This window comes from Ambystoma mexicanum, chromosome 12, assembly GCF_040938575.1.
Source record: "Ambystoma mexicanum isolate Mex_15411 chromosome 12, UKY_AmexF1_1, whole genome shotgun sequence".
NCBI classification, from domain to species: Eukaryota; Metazoa; Chordata; class Amphibia; order Caudata; family Ambystomatidae; genus Ambystoma; species Ambystoma mexicanum.
Genome location: NC_090936.1, coordinates 193,694,066 through 193,717,935, shown reverse-complemented (window position 1 = coordinate 193,717,935; position 23,870 = coordinate 193,694,066).

Below are 23,870 nucleotides of genomic sequence, written 5' to 3'. Positions count from 1 at the left end.
TAGAGAAGCACAATCCTCAGATCGATTGGCGAGCAAAGACGGTTCAGTTTCCAGAGTGTTTTACCACTTGTTATCCTCGGCCTGATGTTTCACTGGTGGCAATCTCTTCTGAGGAGGTGCCCAAATTACCTCCCGAATACCAGGAATTCGAAGACGTCTTCCGGAAGGATCAAGCCAACACCCTGCCTCCTCATAGGTCTTACGACTGTCAAATAGATCTGATACCTGGAACAACTCCTCCTTGCAGCAGGATTTATGCCCTCACCGAGCCAGAGAACCTTCACCTCAGACAATACCTAGACCAATACCTAGCTAACGGGTTTATCCGTCCTTCAAAATCTCCAGCTTCATCGGCTTTGTTCTTCGTTCCAAAAAAGGAAGGAGACCTTAGGACTTGCATAGATTACCGCGCCCGGAATCAGATCACCGTTAAAAACAGATACCCGTTACCTTTGATCCCTGAACTCCTGGATCAAGTCAAAGATGCATGTATATACACAAAGTTGGATCTCAGAGGAGCCTACCACTTGGTACGGATAAAAGAGGGCGATGAATGGAAAACGGCCTTCCGCACCAAGTACGGGCTATTCGAGTATCAAGTGATGCCCTTTGAACTGTGTAATGCTCCTGCTGCTTTCCAGTATTTTATGAACGATGTCCTTAGAGAACTCATAGACGTGTGTGTTGTTGTCTACATTGATGACATCCTCGTCTATTCATCATCTGAAGAGGAACATCAGAGACACGTTAAAAAGGTTCTCGAGAGATTGCATCAACATAATCTTTTTGCTAAGCTTGAGAAATGCGTTTTCAACGTAACGGAAGTCGAGTTCCTGGGATTCATATTGTCACCTAACGGAGTCCATATGGATTCAAAGAAAGTTGATGCAATCATCAAGTGGCCATCACCAACCTCGGTAAAAGGAGTTCAAAGCATGTTAGGGTTCGCTAACTTTTACCGCAGATTCATTCCTGAATTTTCTCAGATAGTCCAGCCCATCACCGCTCTGTTGAAAAAGAACAAACGTTTTGAGTGGTCTTCTGAAGCAGAACAAGCTTTTCAGGACTTAAAAGCTAAATTCATTTCTGCACCTGTTTTAAAACATCCTCGCCCAGAACTCCCCTACATCGTGGAAACGGATGCTTCTAGTCTTGCTATGGGGGCAGTTTTATCACAAAGAGATCCGGTCACACACCAACTACATCCTGTTGCCTTTTGGTCCCGCAAGTTTTCGCCTCCCGAGATCAACTATTCAATTACAGACAAGGAACTTTTGGCCATCAGATCGGCCTTTAAAGCCTGGCGGCATTATCTTCTAGGAGCCAGACACACAGTCACCGTAATGACTGATCACCGCAATTTACAATATCTAAAGACAGCCAAAGCTCAGTCTTCCAGACAGCTTCGCTGGGCTCTGTTTCTAGCAGAATTTGACTTTATAATTACTTATCGACCAGGCAGTAAGAACGGAAAAGCAGATGCTCTCTCCCGGATGGGAGTAGATGAACATTTGACCAATCCAGAACCAATACCCATAATCCCAGAACAAAGAATTTTGGGTTTGGTCAACGCTCAATCTTTTGAAGACATCAAGACCATGGTTAAATCACTCCTAACTCCGGGAGATTTGCAAGATTGGCAATTAAAGGGGAAAGAATTCTGAGTGGATCAAGACCTACCATATTTCCGAGGACGATTGCATTTACCCTGTGAGAAAGTACAAAAACAAGTAATCTCCTGTTATCACGACTCTCTAATGGAGGGTCATCCTGGCATTACCAAAACCATGGAAAAGATTAAAAGACATTTCTAGTGGCCGTCATGGAAAAAGGATATTAGAGACTTTGTAATCTCCTGTGGTGTGTGTGCCCAGAATAAAAGTCAGAAGGAGAAACCAGCCGGCCTATTACAGCCACTAGACATCCCTCCCTGTCCATTGCATACCCTGTCCATGGATTTCATCACGGACTTACCTCCATGCTCGGGGTATACTACCATTTTAGTAGTCATGGATCTATTCTCCAAGATGGCTCACTTCATTCCCCTGAAGGGTCTACCATCAGCCTCAGTATTGGCCCGAGAATTCTTAGAAAACATCGTTCGGCTACACGGTTTTCCCTCGGTTTTAGTCTCCGATAGGGGAAGTCAATTCATCTCTCACTTCTGGCGCAGTTGCTGTCGTCTAGCCCAAATTGATGTAAGACTTTCAACTTTCAGCCGGTCAAGTGGCACAGCGAGTAGAGCGCTCGCTTTGACATCAGTGCAGAGCCTGCGAACGCAGGTTCGAATCCCGGCAGCGCCAAACTCAGCGTTTCACCCTTCCGAGGTCGATAAATGAGCACCACACACCGTGGGTAATAATAAGCAGCGCTCAGATACCTAAGGGTTCGTAGCGCTATATAAATGCCAAATTATTATTATTATTATTATTATTAACTAGTCACCATCCCCAAACTGACAGACAAACCGAAAGGACAAATCAAACTCTAGAGCAATATCTACGTTGCATGCTCCAACAAACTGAAAACCCCTGGAAGGATATTCTTTGGATCGCTGAATACGCTTACAACAATTCGATTCATTCTGGAACAGGGAAGACTCCATTCTTCCTACTATACGGACACCATCCTAGAACCTTTAACCTGGATCCTCCCCAAGAATTCGAAGCACCTGCTGTGGATCACTTGCACTCGGAGATCACCCGTGCTTTTAAGGAAGCCTCGGCCCATCTGCAAAGAGCTAAAGCTCAATTCAAAAGAGGAGCAGATCGACACCGTAAAGAGGCTCCTCACTACGCTGTAGGAGATCAGGTCTGGCTATCCACTAAGCACCTGCCTCTAAAGGGACCCCGCACCTTCATCCCGAGATACCTTGGACCCTATCTCATATCTGCCATAATTAATCCGGTGGCTGTCAAATTGGAGTTACCTACGCATATGAAAATACACCCAGTATTCCATGTCTCCTTATTAAAACCAGTACAACCAGAAACCCGATTGACTGAATTCCCAGAACCGGTTTTAGTAGATGGAGAACTTGAATTCGAAGTTAAGAACATCCTAGACTCCAAGATCTCCAAATCTAAGTTATATTATTGGGTTGATTGGAAAGGTTACGGCCCCCAGGAAAGGTCTTGGGAACCTTCAGAATATGTCCACGCACCTCGTCTGGTCAAGAAATTCCATCTGAATCACCCCGACAAGCCAAAACCCCCGGAGAAGACACTTCTTAGGAGGGGCCTTGAGGGAGGGTACTGTCATGATCACTGCTTCCAATGAGCCAGGACCAGCCCAACGTCCTTGGAAGCAGGCCCCTAACCCTAATCCTAAGCACCAGCCGGTCCCCACTGGGACCTTTTGGACCTTGTCCTGGCGCCGGTGGCACCAGGCTCATCAAAACCATTGGTCCCGGCACTGGAAGCGCCGGGCTCATAATAGGTGTGAAGATGCTTGGGTGGACTTACCTGCAGCAGACCATGCTGCTTACTTACCAGCCACTTAGAAGCCATCTCAGAACAGGAACTACTTTCTTACCTGGGTGGGGCAGCTCCACTCCCTGGATACAGCACTGGAACTCTTCTGGAAACTGGAACTCTTTTCTTACCTAGGCGGGGCCATGGAAGAAGACGCCTCATCGCTCCAAGGCTATTTAAACCACACCCGATAGATGAAGCGTGCTTCGCGTTATTCTGCATCTGCAGCAGAACGCTCACCGAGTCTGCTCCGGCCTTTCTTCTTCCGATCCTGGACCTGCAAGAATCCTACTTACCATTTCAGTATCCAGACATCATCAGCACCTGAAAAGAACAGAAACAACAGGTTAGCAAGGCGAACTTAACACGCAGTGCTTACTTACCCGATCCATCGGCTGCGGCCGTTTCTTCACGCCGCATCTCCACCTGCAAGAACTAAAGCATTGCCATACTTATCGGCACGCTGTGAATTCCGGATTTCTTCGTTCTGGATCGCCGCCTGTGAAGACAAAGTATCGTTAACAACTTACTGGCATTCCGCGGACTCCGGCCCTGCAACCCAACATCTGAAAGGCAAAAGAAAAGACATTAAGCAGGTATCTACTTACGTTCATCACGCTCGTCGCAATAAAACGCCTGCAAATTCTCCGGCGTCTCTTTAACACGAACTAAGCTGCAAGGAAAGAGACAGCTAGAGCGCTTGCCATACTTACGAACTTCCAAGCGCTTCACTTCATCTTTCATCTCAAGAGCCCTGCAATACATAAGGGAAAGGCATTATACAGAGTCTGCATATAAAGGTGCCACGCATGTAAAGACTATAAAGACAAAAGGTGTCCAGAAACTCACCGCTCGTGCAGATAACGACGGTAACCATCCTCTGAATTCAAGAGGCCTGTGTTTCACCAGTGAAGGAACTGGCAACGGCACCCTGCACCAGACGCAGATGGAGAGCCCAGCATTCACCTATATAAGGTGAGCACATTGACCTGGGGGCTCTACGAAAAAGCTGGGAAGAGAGAGAGAGAGAGAGAGAGAGAGAGAGAGGGACATTCAACAACCCAGACCATTAACTCCCATATTCTTTCACCTGCAGAAACCTCACTCTTCGAGTCCAACACACAGTGTGAAGAGGTTCGACCCCAGAAGCCAATCGAGTCCTGCACATCACTTTTCGAGTCACAGACAGCTTCCTGCCAAGACCCGCGCCTCCGTGGGAATCAGGTGAGCGTTACAGGGGGTTAATGATCTGGGTTGTTGAATGTCCCTCTCTCTCTCTCTCTTCTTAGCTTCTCCGTAGAGCCCCCAGGTCAACGTGCTCACCTTAGATAGGTGAATGCTGGACTCTCCATCTGCGTCTGGTGCAGGGTGCCGTTGCCAGTTCCTTCACTGGTGAAACATAGGCCTCTTTACATCAGAGGATCGCTACCGTCGTTAACTGCACGAGCGGTGAGTTTCTGGACACCTTTTTAGTCCTTTTAGTCTTTAGGTGCGCGGGCACGTTAATATAGAACAGGATTCTGTATAATGCTCTTTCCTATTTGTCTTGCAGGGCTCTTGAGATAGGAGATGGTGTGAAGAGAGCCGAAGTTGGAGCCAGAGCCTTGGAATGAAGCGCTTGGAAATGCGTAAGTAAATGCAAGCGCTCTAACTGTCTCTTTTCCCTTGCAGCTGTGAGTTCGTGCTGAAGAGATGCTGGAAAACGCCGGAGTATTTGCAGGCGTTCTACTGTGGCGAGCGCAATGGACGTGAGTAAATACCTGTCTAATGTCTCTTCGTTTGTCTTTCAGATGCTGGGTTGCAGCGTTGAAGAAATCCGGAATTCGCAGAGTGCCGGTAAGTAATAACAATGCTTTTGTCTTCACAGGCGGAGGTGCAGCGTGAAGAAATGTTCGCTGCCGATGGATCAGGTGAGGAAAGCGCTGCGTGTAAAGGTTGCAGTGCTAACCTGTTGTTTCTTGTCTTTGCAGGTGCTGCTGAATACTGGATACAGGAGTGGTAAGTATTGTTCTTGCAGATTCAGGATCGGAAGGAAGAAAGGCTGGAACAGACTCAGTGAGCGTTCTGCTGCAGATGCAGAATAACGCGAAGCACGTTTGTTCAATCGGGTGTGGTTTAAATAGCCTTGGAGTGATGAGGCGTCTTCCTCCACGGCCCCGCCTAGGTAAGAAAAGAGTTCCAGTTCCAGAAGAGTTCCCGTGTTGTATCCAGGGAGTGGAGCTTGCCCGACCCAGGTAAGAAAGTAGTTCCTGTTCACAGAGGATTCCTATGTGGCTGGTAAGTAAGCAGCATGGTCTGCTGCAGGTAAGTCCACCCAAGCATCTTCATACATATTATGAGCCCGGCGCTTCCAGTGCCGGGACCGATGGTTTTGATGAGCCTGGTGCCACCGGCGCCAGGACAAGGTCCAAAAGGTCCCAGTGGGGACCGACTGGTGCCTAAGATAACGGTTAGGGGCCTGCTTCCAAGGACGTTGGGCTGTTCCTGACTCCTTGGAAGCAGTGATCATGACAATAATAAAGTAGTACTTTGCCATATTCTTCGAGTCTGTCCAGTTATTTGGGTCTGAGTTAATTATTGTAAATTCCATCGAGCGCATGAGACGCTCCAATTTGCTAGTGCACATTTTGGTAGTGGTGCGGGTGGTTCTGGTCTAGTTGACCTGGGCCCAGATCTAGACTCTCAGACTATCATTGACTTTTGCTATTAGCCAGAAAATTGTGAAGCTTCCTGTGTAGAGCGGCGCGCAATACACACGTGTGAAAAGAATCGGTTGGCAGGTGCCCCTTTGAAGAAATTCCTGTCCGGTCCCCACATGTCCCCCATGGACTGAAAGCAAATTGGTCGATTGGGGAAGAGTTGATGGCAAGGGCCTCAAGCTGAGCCATGGATGTAAATAGAGCATCAAAAGTGAAAAATATATTGGGTGGGACTGTATTGTAAATATATGTATATAAGTAACAGGATTTTTGGGAATTAGAAAGAAAAGAAATCGATACCTCGATTACTGGTTCCAAGAGAACGGCGGAAAAGAAGCAATAAAAATCTGAGTAGAGTTATTATTTAAGGATTCCTGAGGCAAGGCCAAAACCAAGAGTGCGTATTAAACTGCAAAATGGGGTACAAAGTGAGATGAGGTACATTTACTAGAAATAGTTAAGGAAGGCGTACGCAAAAAATGTAAAGTGCACATGTGTATGGGGTTATAAATATGTCAGTATAACAATGTTATTGTGTCTAGGTTAAGAGATGTAAAACAATAGTACACAATTAAGGTGATTATCAGATTTTGAAATCAAGGGATTGCTGTCAATCAGGAGGATCAAAGGAGAATAATAAATAAATAAAGAAGAGATTCTTAAAGTTTCAATAATAAAACAACGAGAAGGTGAAAATTGATAGAAATTGTAATCGACGGAAAAATAAGAACATCATTGAAGTCTCCAGAAGCCAAGAGGAGTAATGACACCCAGCATAATTGATTTAAACAGCAATAAATAAAAGGTTGAAATTGACAAAATTCTGGTCTCCTCACATGTGATTCAGACTTGAAAACAAGGACTATTCATTAAGCTCCAGGCCAGGATTGTGGTGTACCTACACTCTCTAAAACATCCCTGCGAAGAGAACAGTCTGCAAGGTCAACTACAAAGGAGAAGCCTTGACTTAGGGCCTGACTGATGAGAGATGTTGGACTAAATGGGTGAGTGGGTAGTAGACTGGCATTGTTCTATGCACCTGAGTTCTGTTTTGCTTATGTGCTGCTAACGAGCCGAAAGGCCAAGGTTGGGAGAGAATGCAAACCACTCATAAGGGTCTATGTAGCAGTGTACTATACAATGCTGCATAAACCAATCCACTGCTGTTATTCTGCTATTAATCCATAATATACCTATATAGAGGTAGTTGAAGGCATACCTACCAGGTAAGGGGCATCCAATAATGATACTAACACTTATACGAACTATACATACATATTTTCCCTTAACCAATGGAACCTGTCAATAGGTTTTTGAACTTTGCCACGTAAGATGACATCATAGCTAACGCACATTGAGGTCTAAAGCCTTTGTATAATCAATTTATTATTGTGAGTGTGTGGACTACGATTTGTTGTTCGCCAGGTTTCCCTACTTTATTGAGCTGATAGTAAAGTACTATTTTGCCATATTCTTTGAGTCTGTCCGGTTATTTGGGTCTGAGATTGTCATTGGTAATTCCATCTGTTACTTGGAATGCTCCAGGTGTAACTGCACAGTACACATGTCAGACCACTCAAAATCATCTCCTTTCTTCAAAAGCTTCTATATTTGCTCGACATGAGTGGAACCTTCATTGATGAAGTTAAAATAATAATCCATGACACTTAAGAATGATTTAGCTGGTACTTACTGTTTATTTTTGGACTTTGTTAATGGTGTGTACCATATCATTATTTGGTGAAACTCCTCCCTACATTGTATACCCGTGATAATCCACTTGCCTTTAGAGGAAGTGTCAATTTTTCTTGTGTGATCTAATGCCTTTTTTCAAACTCTTTAACACCTGATTCAATGCCTAGTTGTGTTCCTTTACTCCTTCTCCATATGAGTACTGTGAGAAATCTGAGGGAGTTCTCACATTTAGCCCTCTTAGGACCACCCCTGAGGTAACCAAGAGAAAGACAAGGCTGCCAGAACCCGACCCCAGGGATGGAGGGGATGGACTAGCGAGGGACGATCACCTGGGCGGAGGGTTCTTGGGGATCAGGGAGAGGGTGCCAAAGGGTGAGACACAGTATCCCCTCTTTCCTGACATTGACTTACGCTACCCTTCCTCAGCCTTTGTGGGATATTACTGTCCATATCCTAATTTTCCGCCTGAAGCTACTGAAAGTACAGAGAAGAGGAAGATGCCTCAAAGAGTAATGCAGATTACCTATAGAAAACGCCACTATGGTACTGGGACGAAGAAGAGGGTTCCAGATGAGTATAGAACTGAAGGTCAGGCATGTCCCACTAATAGGCTTACACAAGGTCAGGCATGTCCCGCTAATGGACTTAAACAAGGTCATGCAATTGAACCTGAAACCTTGCAACTGCAGCCCATTACCAATAATCATGAGTATAAATGGGTGAGCCCCAAACCCTGCAAATAGGGAGAACAGGGAATCCTGAAGGTGAAGGAGCACCCGCAGCAGCAGGTAGACCGGAGCACAGGTGGCATTGAGAGCTAGTGTAGCCAACCGAGTTGTGAGAGGGGAACCTTGTGTAGAAGCTATCACTTTTATGGACTTTCCAAATACTCATTTTTCTTTGTCAGGTCGGTGACACAGGAATGTCTGAGGGGCAGAATGAGACCCCTGGAGCAAGAAGTGGAAGCCTGTACTATCCTCACTGCTGTGGACCCTGCTTCTAAAGCGACCAGTGAGTGTATTGCATTACAAGAAACCTGGTGCGCAAGTGTATGAAGTTGCTAGCTATATTGTGTTGGAATGTTATGTGCAGCCACCACGTTTTCGGAAGATCTCTGAACAGTTGGCAAAACACTGAAAGTATCAAGAGCTGATAGTAAAAATTGTGAAAGGGGAGCAGTGAAGTGTGAGCAAAATATCTAACTTAAAACTGCTAAACTAAATGAAACAAAAGAAAAGGCTAATAGTGATGGCCGGCAAAGTCAAATATATAAAAGAATAGAAAAGGGTGATGAAGGAAACAGATCACCTACCAGTGAACATTTGATATTTGAGTTATCAGAGTAAGAGGACTAAGTAAAAGTGAAAGAAAGCTTGAAAAAGCCCAGGGCACCTGGTTACATGGTGTGAAATGGGTGGACCGTGCAGTCTGTCAACTGCTCCCAGACCACAGAGCCCCAACTAATCCATGGAAGTTGTTAAAGGAATTAAAGAACAAGTAATGACTGAATATCATGAACATGAGTTTTAAGCTTTGGAGGAGAATCCAGAGCTCCTGTTGAACATTGGGTATTGTAAAGAAGTATTTTGAGCTTCGGGAAGGGAACCCAGAGTGCCTGCTGAATACTGTGAACAGCCGAACATTGAGAACCAGTGCTTTCAGATTGGGGAAGGGAACCTCGAGCTCCCAGGCATAGTATCAAGAGAGATGACAAAGACAACAGATGTGCAGTTCTGAACAAAACATTATTAATAATCAGGATGGTGTAACACCTAACTTGCCCTATACTATAGTGGGATTTTCCCTCCCTAAAAAAACCCAAAGCAAAGTCTGTGTCTGCAAGTCCAAAATGAAGGTCTGGCTGTGTCAACACCTATGCATGGTGTGGGATTCTTCGCAACAAAGATGTAAGTGTTCAAAGTTAAAGGCTAAGCTGCTTTCAGCTTGAGTTCTTCTTGGGTTGCCTATGTCAAGTTCAATACCGTTCCAATAGAGGTTCACTTCAATAGTGTTTTGTCAAGCTTTAAAATTACTTTCTCCAAGTTCGAATGTAGCACAACTCAAACAAAGAGGAGGTCCTGGACTCCCTTCCCCAAGACAGCGTTCTCCATTTTTTTTACTCTCAGGGTTCACTTCCCCAAGATTTTAACATAGCACTCACGTTGGTTTCGTCTGCTCAAATTTCAAAAGTAAACTCTGGGTCCGTTTGACCCACCTTCAGGTTTTCTTCACCAATTTCTTCACACCTTGTTCACCATTCAGGGTTTCCTGGTCTAGGTGCAGTTGTCAGACCTCACTCCTCTACTCTACGGCAGCGCCTGCTGCCCACCTTCCAATATGAGGGCTCCCGGTCCTGCAAAGTCCCTCTTCCAGGTCTCCCGGGGTCTTGTCTCAACAAGGCAGATTCTCTCCTCTCTCTCAATGTATGATTTTGGGCTCCACCTTTTATAATATTTAGGAATATCAACAGGTTGCAAGTGAAGTGGGTTAGACTCAATTCCATGACCTTGTAAAAGCCTGTTAGTGTGACATGACTGATCTCCGTTATTAGATGCCTCCAGGCCCCTGTTCTTCATCCCAGTATTAGAGTGTTGTTTGCAATAGGAAGTGTGCACTACTCTTAGCTGACTATTCCTATTCTCAGTATTTGGTGGGAAACTACAGGGAAAAATGGGATAAGATTGACAATATCCCATGAAAACTGAGGGAGGGTAGATCAGTGTTAGTGAAGGGGGGATACAATGGCTTGCCTTCAGGCATTTTCTCCCCAATCCCCAAGGACCCTCCACCCAGGTGATACTCCCTCGCTGGTCCACCCCGAGGGTCGGGATCAAAAAGCAATGGCCCTTTCCTGGCCACCTGAGCAGAGGATCGCTGGGGAGTGGTGTGAGAGTACCTTCATTTTTCTCACATTTGTTATAGCCATCCTGTACAGCCATCCTGTACAGCAAGCAACTGGTAAGGAGTTTACAGCCTGTTTGGTGTCCTTTTGGAGGGATTTACCTGTGTTATTAGTGTGATTTCCAATCTGTTTCTTATGCTGGATTGCTTCAAGAGGGCATTGCCTTTGTGGTGTAGTCCTTTTTCCTCCCTTCTCTCAGCTTCATAGCAATTGGCTGAAGCAGTAATGTGTCTCTGTCCTCTGTTCTAGGAGTCCTTTGTTACTGCTTTCCGTGTCTTCCTGTTAGTAATCGACAGGGATTTATTTGCGTTATTTCCAATCTGTTTCCCCAGGTAGCCAGGGAAAGGCTGTCGCTTCCGGATCCTGACCCTAGGGTTGGATATACGCGAGAAGATCATCTGGGAGGAGGAGACTTGGGGAGTGGGGATGAGGCACACTGAAGTGAGACACGGTATCCCCCATTTGCCTTTCATAAGGAATTAGATGTTCTCCAGTCTTGTATGGTATATTTCCAATCCCTTCCCTATTGTGTTAGAAAACCATCTCCCAATGCATACCCCTATGGCTCTAAGATGGGTAAGAGACCACATAGGAATGTATAGTCATCATTTATTAACTCAGACATACACAAACACCACTCGGATACTGGGACGAGGAAGAGGGATGCCGAGTACCAAGACCGTTGGGAAATCAATTTGAATGTCCTGCACTTGAAGCGAAAGGGGCAACATAAATGGCCTGCTCAGGTGAGACTAATGAGATTGCCTGGGAGATTGACTGGTAGATCGTCTGTAGAATGCTTGCAGATGCCGGAGATGAAGGCAGGGTGATGCGTGTCTGAAGAGCTGAGGTGCTGTACAGCCATTGCAGCAGAAGCAAATTGTGGCGGGTGTTGTAGTAAGTCTTCAGTCACAGAGTCAGGCTCCTGGAGTCAAGAAGACTCCCACTCCAGTAGCCCAAGGTGTTGTAGACCCAGGGAGAAGGGCTTGCCAAGCCAGGAACAGCAGCAGCCATGAAAAACCAACTAAAGTGGAGATGGGTGCACAAAGACAACGTACCCGGTGAGTCAAGTAAGGCCGAACAACTCCAGATGCTGTGGTGTGAGTGCAAGTGGAGCGCTCGCGAGTGAGCGAAGGACAACAGAGGCAATGGGATTGCAGGTCCAAATGTAAAACACAGATGTTTGATTAATATGGTAATGTGAAGGTGGATGAACGGAGCGGTTTGTGAATACCAATCTATATTGAAATTGGGAAGGCTGCAGAATGTCCAGAAAAGCAGTAAACTTTAAATTGAATGAGAAACCCGTGAGCCGGCGAGTGAACTGGGAATTTGCATTTACTTTCTTTGAATATGAATGAACTGAAGTTTTGAATATCGAACCAAAGGAAACTTATGATGAGTGAATGCCACATGAGTGGAAAGCAGAGGAAAAGCGTTCCCTGATACAAAGGAATTGTGAATCATTGAAACTAAAGAAAGCAAGCATTGCTCATGAATATAAAGTGAACTGTGCAAGCTGAGAAAAAGCAAGCATTGGCAAGAGCCATAAGGAAAAGAGCAATTGTAGAAGTTGAAAGTGGAAACTGTGGAAACTATGTGAAGGTTTGATAATCCAACAAGTGAATGATGGCAAAAACAAGTGTTGAAAAGGACTGCAAGAATGTAAGTCCAATGCCACTGTTGAGCTGAAGCAGTGGTGGTGTAACTGTGGAAAAATAGCCAATCAGCTGTGTCGGTTAAGTGACCTGTAATGGGTGGACCATGTGGTCCACAATTGTGCCTGAACCAGATACACCCCATTTAAGAGAAGCCACTTAACCCAGCCATATGTTTATGGTTGAATATCCAGAGAAGCTGGTACATTGTGTACTTAAAGAGTTGAAGTTTATGATATTGATGAAAGCGCCAAGAAGCCTGAAAGCTGGGAAGAATCCAGAGGAATTGTGTTGTTGTGAAAATAGTGAGAGACTTGAAAGCTTGGGGAAGGGAACCCCTTGGAATTGAAAGGGAACTATTTGGAATCCTGGGGAAGGGAGGACCCCTTTCTGACCAAGAGCTGGAAGAAGCTCTGAACTTTTGTTTGAACATTTTCTCTTTTGATGCTGACATCCCTACACAGTTTGAACAAATAGACGTGAGGACAAGTATAGGTTTTGGACACAGACAGGCATTTACATCGGATTTCCAGACACAGCCTATCATTTGCTTCAGCTAGGTAGGGAAATCCCACCTTAGCATAAGGCAAGATAGGTCTTATTCCAACCTCATTTGGGATTTCAATAAATGTTTGTAGCCCAAACTTTCCTCAGTTGTCTGTGTCTACTTCCTGATCTCTTCACATTGCCCAGAAGAAACCTGGAGAAAGAGTAAGCCAGATAGTAGAAGGTGCAAGTGCCGGAGTGTTACTATAAGAAAACAACTTGTTGAGTTGTGAAATTTAGGGAAGAATTGTGAAAGCTGTTCAAAGAAAAGTTACAATTATTTCTGCTATTAAGGTTGAAGCAGACCATCCTGACCAAACTATTGTTGATGCAACAAACGGAAAGCGTTCTTATTCCATGACATTTTCAAGGTACTTTGAGACAGTTCTTATTCCAGGACGAGTGACAGCTTATGACTTTGTTGTCACGATACTTAATTGAAACAATGGAACTTTGTGTTAAATCGGATTTCCTTGTTTTTCCTTTGAACTGTGGAGAAACCCCTTGTTTGGATCCGGGGAAGGGAAGTTTACTCAGTTCACGAAAAAAGACATTGATCATACTGTGAACCAGATCATATGTTATATATATTTGTTGAATTGAGTTGCAATATAGTACCTTGTTGCTTTGATTGTTGTATACGTGTGAGTGTTAGATGTCCCTTTGTCAGAGTGTTCCCTTTAGTTTACTTTAGACCAGGAAATGCCCGTTACGGTAGGGATAGTGAAGTGTTCATCCAAAACTTTTTATTTAATAAAATGGCAAATGTTGAAAACTCTTCACAAAGTTGTCCTCCTCACATTTCTGACCCCTCAAACCCTCTACCCCTTAAATACCCTTCCCCACACCGCCTGTGTTATTCTATGAGTTTTTTGAGAAAATAAATTTGGCAACAAAAATATCTAAGAAATGACTGTTGGTAAATGAACATAATACCTTGTACTCCTTGGCTCTTTTCATTTGCTTGGCTCATTAAGGGCAATGTCCAATAGACAACCGTCTCAAAGGTATAGATGTCAGTGCACATTGCAGTTATCATATCACGTCTGCTGTAATGTCAATAAATCAAGTACATTTGAATTTAACAGATTTTCAAAGAAGCTACACAAGCAATGTCAGTATTTCCAAAGTAGTCAGTACATCTACACAAGAGCACTGCAGCTAAAGAAAATCAAACGCAAACAAAAATGTTTCCAGTGAAATATACCTGTCAGTAAAAAGCTAATTAAAACAGCTACCTTGTTACATATGGAATGTTGGTTCATCCATGTGCTGATGCAAAACCATGCCTGTTCATGAAACTACACAGTAAAATAAATAATAATACAATAATAAACAGGTAATGAGTCCTCCTAATCAGAAGTTACACCATTAGGCAAGAAAACACACAAAATCATAACATGCTGGCAACTGTTTTAATCTTCCCTTGACAAGAAAATCACATATTAATGCATAGTGCTCAATGAACATTTGCAAGAAAGAAGGTTCAATAACTCCAAAACCCACACATAATCGATACTCTTAGAGTTTAACAACAAAACAAAGGCCCAAAATCCAAGTTGTATTTCTCGACACTTTCAAATCAACTTCTGTGCCCATGTTCAAGAAGTCTTCTAAAAACAACAAAATTAAATAAAACACATTAAATCATTATTACATTTTGACTAACACAAGTTAATTTTAAAAACTAATAAACACATTAGTTTAAATTAACTACTTGCAGCACACAAAAGGAACACATCAACCTTGTTTTATGAAGTCAACACTGCCAATGAACATGTGTGTTGTTGTAAAAAGATGAAAAGTAAAAACTTAAGGATCAAAAACACACTTGCAACTATATGCAATTAACATAAAGCCTGTTGGGTCAAATTCCATTATTTTCACTTTCGCTCACGCATATTTGTAGACAAACCACCTATTCATCCAATCACAAAAACAAAATTATCAAAATAGGAAATATCAATTATCGTCATTGGCTACAGCATTAGTGAATGCGTTACCATTACTTCACCAAATAACCAGCTCTTCCATGGTAGGTTGTTCAATTGTCGACTGCAGAACATTATTCACTGCTGCATCTTACAATAGATCATCAACAGTTTCACTGGAAATGTAAGGCTTTCTCTACCCTTGTTAGTTTCTGTTATCTTGACCATGGACCCATTGTTTAAGTACATTTCTATTTGATATATTTCTTTTACTTTAGTGTCTTTGTGTTGTTTTAGGGTGATTGGGCAATTTATAAACCAATATAACAAATCATAACATATACAAGGACCATTCTTAAAATATTTTACATACCCCAACAAAACAACCCTCAAGAATTTCAGTAAAATAAACACACAAATAATTGAAACCTTGGAAATCCAAGAACATCTATAAACAAAATGCATTTACAATGTATAACAATACCCTCTTAAAAAATCAGGAAATCAGTGAGGAATCATTTTATACAATCAGTTAATGTTATTGCGTAGAAAAAGATCAAATATATAAAATATACAACCATTGGGCATGTCAACATTAAGGTTTAACATATTGTTAAACACAAAATAAAATGAAACCACTACTAATGATAGAGATAACATAAAATAGACTAACATTGATGGAACCTTAACTAATCCTCAAAAATATCAAATAAAAAGTGACTATGTCAGCAACATACCTAGCTAACATATAATTTACAAAAAACACACGTGAACTACTTAAATAAATGGGAACAATACATAATTAAATTAAATTACCTCAAACATGCACCCACACTTACTCAAATCACTGCTCCCAAACAAATTGCATAAAGTGATTATGTGTGTTACAAGATTACGTTTGAAATGTGTAGCTTACTTTTCCATCCTTCTTGCCCAGATGATCAGATGACACAGCGACATCAAAGATATGCTCCATTTGCCACAGGCATGGATATCCATCCTCGCACTTTAGAATGCAGCTACGACTACGACAAATTCGGAATAGCTGGAGAGATTCTTTAAAAAATGATTCTATTATATGGAGTATATAATCCAAGAGCTATGTTCCCAGCATTTGGACAAATATGTTTTGACTGGCAGTGCAGGATTTTACTTTTTCGGGAAAGGAAATTAGTCTGGCATTGGAAGAAAGAACACTAAGAAAACGTCAAACTTCAAACTGTATTTGTGGTACCGGCCATCAGATCATGGCCATTTAACCGTAACTGGTGAAACAGCAGTTTTGCCATAATTGTCACTTCATGTTTTTGTGACGGTATGGGAAGGCCTGCTCCCCATAAAAAAGCCATGAAAAATGATGCAAAAACAAATTTCTGATTAGATGTCCCTGATCCGTATGTATATTCTCGTAAGGGATCCAACATATACATTGCTGAAGGAGATTGTCTGTTAGAATAGAGAAAATCTCAAATTTGTAATTGTCAAAAAACTAGGCCTCTTTTAAGAGACATCATTTTAATATATTGTACCACATAAACACTTTAGTCCAAGCTTTTTACATGACGTAGATTCTGGCAGAATTCCCACAGGAATGATGAAGATTTAGAAGTATATATTTTGTAAAATGTTATGTTGATATGTAAAATGAGTAATAATTAAAATGACTTTTTGGGGTATATTGTGTTTGTATTTTGTATTTATTGGGCATTTGTAAGGCACTTATACATCAAGGAATTGTGTTTCAAAGCTCCCACAGGGCAAAGGGGAGGGAGGAAACAAGGGAACAGCAGGACAATGGCATATGATAACAGTGATAGGCAAAATACAAAAAACTGTACTACTAGGCCTTGTGAACATCCGGAGCTTGCAAGTGCAGAGAGAGGGAAGGGACAGGTGCTAGAGGCTCCACAGAGGGGGCAAGTGTGAAGAGAGCCAGTTGCAAGGCAAAAGGTAAGTGCCAGGCATTGCTGGAAGAGAAATCATCAGAAAGTACAATAAGTGCAGCCCTGTGATATATCGCAAGCCAGTGGTGCCCGAAGGCAAGAATAGGAGAGTGGGGGGGTGATGTTGCGGGCAATTGCACAGAAGGCCAGGACCCAGAAGGACACATAAGGGCCCAGGACACCAATATCAGCGACTGTGGGGTTTAGCACGGGAGGAAGAGAGGGAAGGAGGAGGAGAAGAAGAAAGTCTTGAGGTGCTTGCAGAACTTGAGATCTGGCTCAAGACGAGAGAAAGGAGGCTGTTCCGGAGGAAGGCGTGGGCCAAGGAGAGAGAACAGCCACCCACTCTCTGCTTAGAGAAACGCTTGACAAGCAGAGGATTGGAGGGATCCCAAAGGAGAGTATTTGGTGCGAGCAAGTTGCAGATAGCATGGTCCCCGACCCAGACACTCTTATGGATGAGGCAGCAGGATTTAAATTTGATCCTTGCAGCAACCCTTAGCAAACTTGACGGCAAATATAGCACCTTCCTAATTGAGAACTCGGTCATTTCAGTCTCTTCTGCTGTAAAAACTTTGGGAGTCTATCTAGATTCCACCCTTTCCATGGATAGGCATGTCAGTTACATCTCATCCTCAGCAGCCTTAACAACCAAAATAATTAATGCAGTAAAACCTCACCTATCCACTACAAACTGCCTCAACATAGCCAGGGCCACCATAGGTGCCAAATCGGACTACTGCAACATCCTCCTATTAGGCACCTCTGCTAAAAACATTAATAGACTCCAAATCACACAGAACAACGCCTTGAGAGCTGCCCTCAATATTCCCAAGAGGGAACACATCTCCCTAGCAAGACAAAATTCCCACTGGCTCCCAATCAAAGAGCGCATCCAGTTCAAGACCCTTACCCTTACCCACAGATGCATATCCCAGTCTACCCCTAGCTACCTTACTGATCGGATACAACCAGTCCAAACAATCAGGCCCAAAAGGGACCGCAAACCAACTCTTAGTCCCTAACTTCAACAGAGTTAAAGCTGGCGGCTCGAGCTTCGAAGTCCTAGCGCCAAAAGCATGGAACTCCCTATCACCCGAACTGAGAGCGGAAACATCCCTCAGTGCCTTTAGAAAAGCACTGAAAACCACCTTGTTTAAGTGAACTCTACTGCAATGCAAATAATTTCTGTATACTGCTGTCCCAAAGTTCACTGTCCCATGTAACCTCGTACCTTCAACCATGTCTGTAACCATGTCCACTGCCTTTCATGATACTCGCTTTTGTTAAGTAAACCTTCTTGTAACAGCGCCACAATGCCCGTGGGCAGATGTGCGCTTTAAAAATGCAAATAAATAAATAAAATAAATAAATAAATAAACCGTGAGCCGGTGGAGGGATTTTAGGGCTGGAGAGATATAGTCCCTGGGCTTGAGGCCAAGGATAAGTCCCACAGCCCTATTCTGGATTAGCTGGAGGGGCGGAGAGAAGAAGAAGGAAGATCAAAGAAGAGGCTGTTACAATAGTCCAGACTGGAGACTACCAGAGCTCTGGGGACATTAAGCTTTCTGAGGAAAAGTGAGGAAAGCGAGGATGCCTCTGAGGAGGTAAAGTTGGAAATGGGCCTTCTTGGCAATGTCCAAGATGTGAGGAATGAAAGAGAGAGAGGAGTCGAAGATAACTCCCAGGTTTCTGGTTTCTGGCAAAGGGGAGGGGGAGGAGCCAATAGACGGTGGTCAGCGTGATGAGAGCAAAGAGGAACCAGGAGTCCCGATAGGAAGAATCTCAGTCTTGCTGGCATTGAGACAGAGATCATTGGAGGTGCACCAAGACTGGATGGCGGACAGGCATTCAGGAATGACAGAGGAAGTTGGAAGAAAGGTTCAGTGTCATTTGCATAACAATGGTGAAGAGGAAGTGCCAAGCACCATCCCCAATCCAGCTGCCCCCTTTGTAGTACCAGGAACATTCACGCCAAAATACGTGACATATGAAGAACAGATAAACCAGCAGAGAGCCGCAGTTGGGCTCTGCCCAGTGCCTATCAGAGTAAAAGAACCCATTGAAGTACCGACACCTAAGAAAGCCTGGACAGTAAGGTACCCATTGAGAAGACCATATCCACAAGCAAGATGAAATAACAGTTGTCAGAATGAAATACCTGAAGAAGTCAAGAAGATAATAAAGGAAGATGAATGGTGACATCATAAGAAATCGAAATGACGCACATATAGAAGAGATAATGACCTGAGAATACTGACAAGAGACGAAATACCATGGATAAGTGACATCGTGAACCTAAGGTGTAACAGTTGATGTCAAAATGAAGAAACTTATTCAGTTAGTTTTAACGTGTACAGATGCAAGAAACCACAAGAAGCAAAGAAATCGTGAAGCTTGCTTATGCTTAGTAGTAAAGTAGATTGCACCAACTATACATAAATATACCTCAAAAGAGTACTTAATAGATGTGTATAAATCCACTACGTACATGAGCAGAATTAACCAAAGGTTACTAAAGGTCTCAAGTGGAGAGTTTCGCAGCAAACAAACTGAGAATTAAGAACGGAGAGAAATCCAGCTGAAGATAGCCATGCAAAGAAGCCAAGGTCGTATCAGCTGAAATAGGCCAACAGTGGATACAATTAAGAGAAAAAGAACAGAGTACCCTGTACAGAAAGGTCAAGATAAGCCACAGATGGTAGAGGACTGGCAGACCTAAATCAAATACACAAAATTGTATGAAGAAGAGGTCGATTTTACAGTGTCCTAATCACGTGACAAGGCAGGAAAGAAGGGATGAGACTTTCACACCTACACATGTAGCCCTGTCAGACCCATACTCCTTAAACTTTCTCAGACCAAGAGCAGACTACAGGCCAAACTACAAAGCAGTAATTGACACATGACCACTGAGGTGATGATTGATTGTAACATAATTGGAGGCAAGCTGGGGTGCAGACGAACTCCCTGCACCTGACAGATTGTTCTGCATGCTGCTAAGCGCAAGTGGAAAAGTATGAGTGGGGTTGATGCCAACCCAATCATAGTGGACCGTGTAATCTAGGGTCCTATAGTAAGTAGAACCATTGAGACATCATACTTTTAGTGATGTTTATAGTGGCCATTTTGAAGAAAGGGCTTAGTTGCCCCACCTTCCTGACATTGATTATCCAATCCCCTCTCCCCGTTACCATATACAGATATAGAACCTATGTTAAAGTTACCTTCCTATAACCAATCACGTTGCATCTTAGGTTTTTAAGATTACGCGTCAATGATGACAAGTTTTTGGTATAAATGTTGTGTTTTTTTCTGAAATTAATCTGAGTTTAAGCGTAAAGGAAGATCAAGTGATTGCTGATGTTCATTGAACTCACCGTTTTTTGTACCTGTCATTAAACAGACGCCTTTGGCAAACTATTGAGTTGTCATTAATATTTGGTGCAAGAGTACGACTCTGCATCCCTTGTTTCTTGAGGGTGCTGCTACTCATCTTAAAGGGATGTTTGGAGACCCCCAGTTCTATGGGCCGGCTGGGGTCCACCCAGTTCACTTGGTAGCAGAGATTAGATGGTTAAGATTAGATAAGACACCCATTGACCGTCGACATAAGTAACTTCGGGTCCTCAGCAATATCACAAGTCCTTTGCCATCTGGCTGAGTAGAACGAGAAGCTCCCCATGGATATTGGTTAGTCTAATTAAAAACACTGCAGGTTAGGTCTCAAGGAACCTTTGCTTTCTCTGAAAAATCCCTTCCCACTTTTACGAGCAACTGATCGAACGAACGTCACGGAAATGCGGTTACGAAGGCGGTGATCGCGAGCGTCCAGAGAGAAAAAACATGCAAACAGTGAGTAAAAAAGATTGAATGCTTTGGCAAAAAGTTGCATGCATTGAAACAAGTAAAGGGAAGGTAACGGAGCGAGGTGGGACAAAAATAACATCAGAGTAAGAGTATAATGTATATGTATATAAAGGGGAAAATATTGACACAAGGGTAACCGAGCAATAGAGAGATACCGGGAGTGACCAAGAGAGGAGTATACGCCCAGATACTTAGGTTTTAATATAGCGCTAGAAGAAGCCTTCATTTAGAGTCCTGAATTGATAGGATGACTTAGGAGACCAGAATCGATTAAGGATGACCTGAAAGAAATGGGCTTACATTCCATGTCGGAATAACAAATAGGGGAAGGATGCATCTGAGGAAGCAGATGGCATGAGATTTGTGTAGCGGGCCAAAGTCTGTCTTGCCTGTGTTATGTTTTTTTTCTATGACGTCATAAGGTAAATAACTTTTTGGAGAAAAGAGCATGAAAATGGTGCGATTGAATAGATAAAATGTTGCATGGCATGGATTGATGGTTTTTGTTTGTAAAAGTAAAAGTAACATTATTGTGTTGAAAAAACAGGATTGGAGCTTGCGACGATTGGTGCTCGCTCATATTGTTGATCTTGTTTGAGAAACGTAAAACATAATAAAGTGTTATATAAGGAGAGGATAAAACAGGTTAAGCATGGAAGACATTACCCAATTGATACATTTGTGCAAAAAGCTGCCAAAGCATGCACCTAAGCTTAAAGAGTACAGTGCAGAATGGGTTAAAGGGACCGCAGACAAAATATTTATGCCATGGCCCCAAGGAGGATCGCTATCCAATTCGGTCCTGCAGCACATGACGACATATTTGCACGCCACATACACAGGCAAAAAGTTAGACAAAAGCCTAGATAGTTTAGAACTTTGGAAGATGTACCAACAAGAAAAGGAGGAGGAGCCACCGTTAGATTGGATACTGAATATATGCACAGAGCAGGGTAAAGAGCCTTCTGCGCCACCCGCCCTGTCTGAAGCGAAAAGCAAAGCTAGTAAACACGAAGGATTATACCCGTTGAGGGAACAAAAAGCAGCCACGGGATATAGCAACCAGTCATATGAGTCGCCTACGCAAAGTAGTGACGAAAGCTCAGAAAGGATAGAGAAAGAAATATTACCTCCAAAGTCCCGAAGGACAAGAAAAGATGTGAAAAAGAAAAAGGAGCTCAAGCACAAGCAAGTACATCTCTAAGTACGGGAAGAGAGGTAAAGAGATGTAAAGGAGATGAGGGTAGAACTGATGAGATAGAATTCATACAGAACAAATGGATGGGAGGTCAGATTTTATTGAAACTCAATGGTAAAGGCATTGGGGATATTAGACAAAGGGAAGAACAATATGAATTGGAAAGGAAAGAGAAGGAAAAGGAAAACCGATTAAGAGACAAAGGGGTTAAGAAAAAGGGTAGACAGAAACAAGAGCAGTTATATCGGGATGAACAGGTCAGGAAACAGGAAAAGGCAGAAGAGCAAAGAAAACACGATCATAAGCAGAGACCAGCTGATGATCAGGATAGACACGAACAAAGGGGAATAGAAGAAGAACAAAAAATACGGAAGAAGAGAATAAAAGGATGAAAAGATGAGGAAATTCGAAGGGCAAATGAATGAAGAGATGCGAGGAAACAAGAAGAAGAGGAAGTGAGGAAGCGTAGAGAGTTTGATGATGACACGTAAGCAAAGACAGAGAGCACGGGATCTCAAATATATGGAGAGGTTAAAAAACCTGATCTAATAGTAGACTGGGAAGATATAGAAGAATTCCTTCCTGAGTACGATTCAGTAGCAGGCACGTCTAGGGCAAATATGAAGATCACTTCGACACCAGAAGTATCGGAAAGACGATCGATAGAATACATGATGAAATGGGGCTAGAGCAGTTACCCCAAGGGAAAGGAGAGGATGAGTGTCTTGAGAGCACTCAGTTGTATCATACTGAGGGCACCTCCCGAAGTAGCAGAAATAGAGAGCTGTCCTTAGATAGGCTGAGTCTAAACAGGAATGAGGAGGGTGAGAGAAGTTGCACGAGTTGGGCACAGACAATATCAGACGCAGAAAGAGAAGAATGTGAAGAGAGAGAAGATGAGAGAAGATGCAAAAAACACTTCTCTAGGGGAAAGGGAATAAGATAGTCAGATTCTAGTGGGTCTGCACCTAAGGCATTGGAGTCAGCCATACAATCAGATGGGCATGAAGGAGTATCATTCGGTCAGAGGGTGGTGTCCTACCACCCTATGTGAGTAGATTAAGGACATTGCCAGGCAGATGGCTATGCAGAAATATTACCCCTGCGGTAGACAGAAAAATTATGAGAGAGGAAAAGGAGTGTCATGTGTCACAGTTCCCTTTACTAGAAAAAGGAGGAACGCGGCCACAATATATACCTTGGCCACACATGGATAGAAAAAACCTGAAAAATGAGCTCCCAGTGTTGACATTTGGAGCCGGAAAATGGATACATGAGTTAGAATAAATGACAGGACGAAACACTTTAGCTATTGGGGATATTAAGGGTCTTTTAATCACCATACTTGGTGATAGAGCTGACGATGTGTGGACACAAGCAGGTTACCCTGGGGTAACTACAGTTAATACTGCGCATGACGGAGCGCCATTTAACAATTTCAGAACTGTGGTTTGGAAGGCGATTCGAGTGTTATACCTGGATACTTCTGATATGGGAGCTATAATGACACGTAAGATGAAGGAGTCAGATGATCTGTTGCTTTACATTCAGAATTTCCAAGATGCCTGGGTGCTGGAAACTTGTGAATCTTCTGGGAAATCTATACCCGTGTTTAACCATATATTATGCCAAGGGCTGCCAGAACAGGTACAGAAACAGCTCAATAAATTGGTAGGGATTGAGGCTAAGCCATGGTCAGAAATACAGTTGACCATTGCGCACTATTGTAGGCTGCTACAAGAGAAAAATAGCAAAAAGGATGCTGCACGAAAAGGTGAAGAGGCTAAATTAGTGCAGAAAACATTATCAAAGTATGCCATTGAAGGGGCAATGATAACTAACACAGACGGATCTAATGCACAGCAGATCAATAAACAAAGGCAGTTCGATCAAGGCAATAACGGGTTTTACCCAATGGGAAGAGGCTCTCAAGGAAGAGAATGGCAGAGTAATCG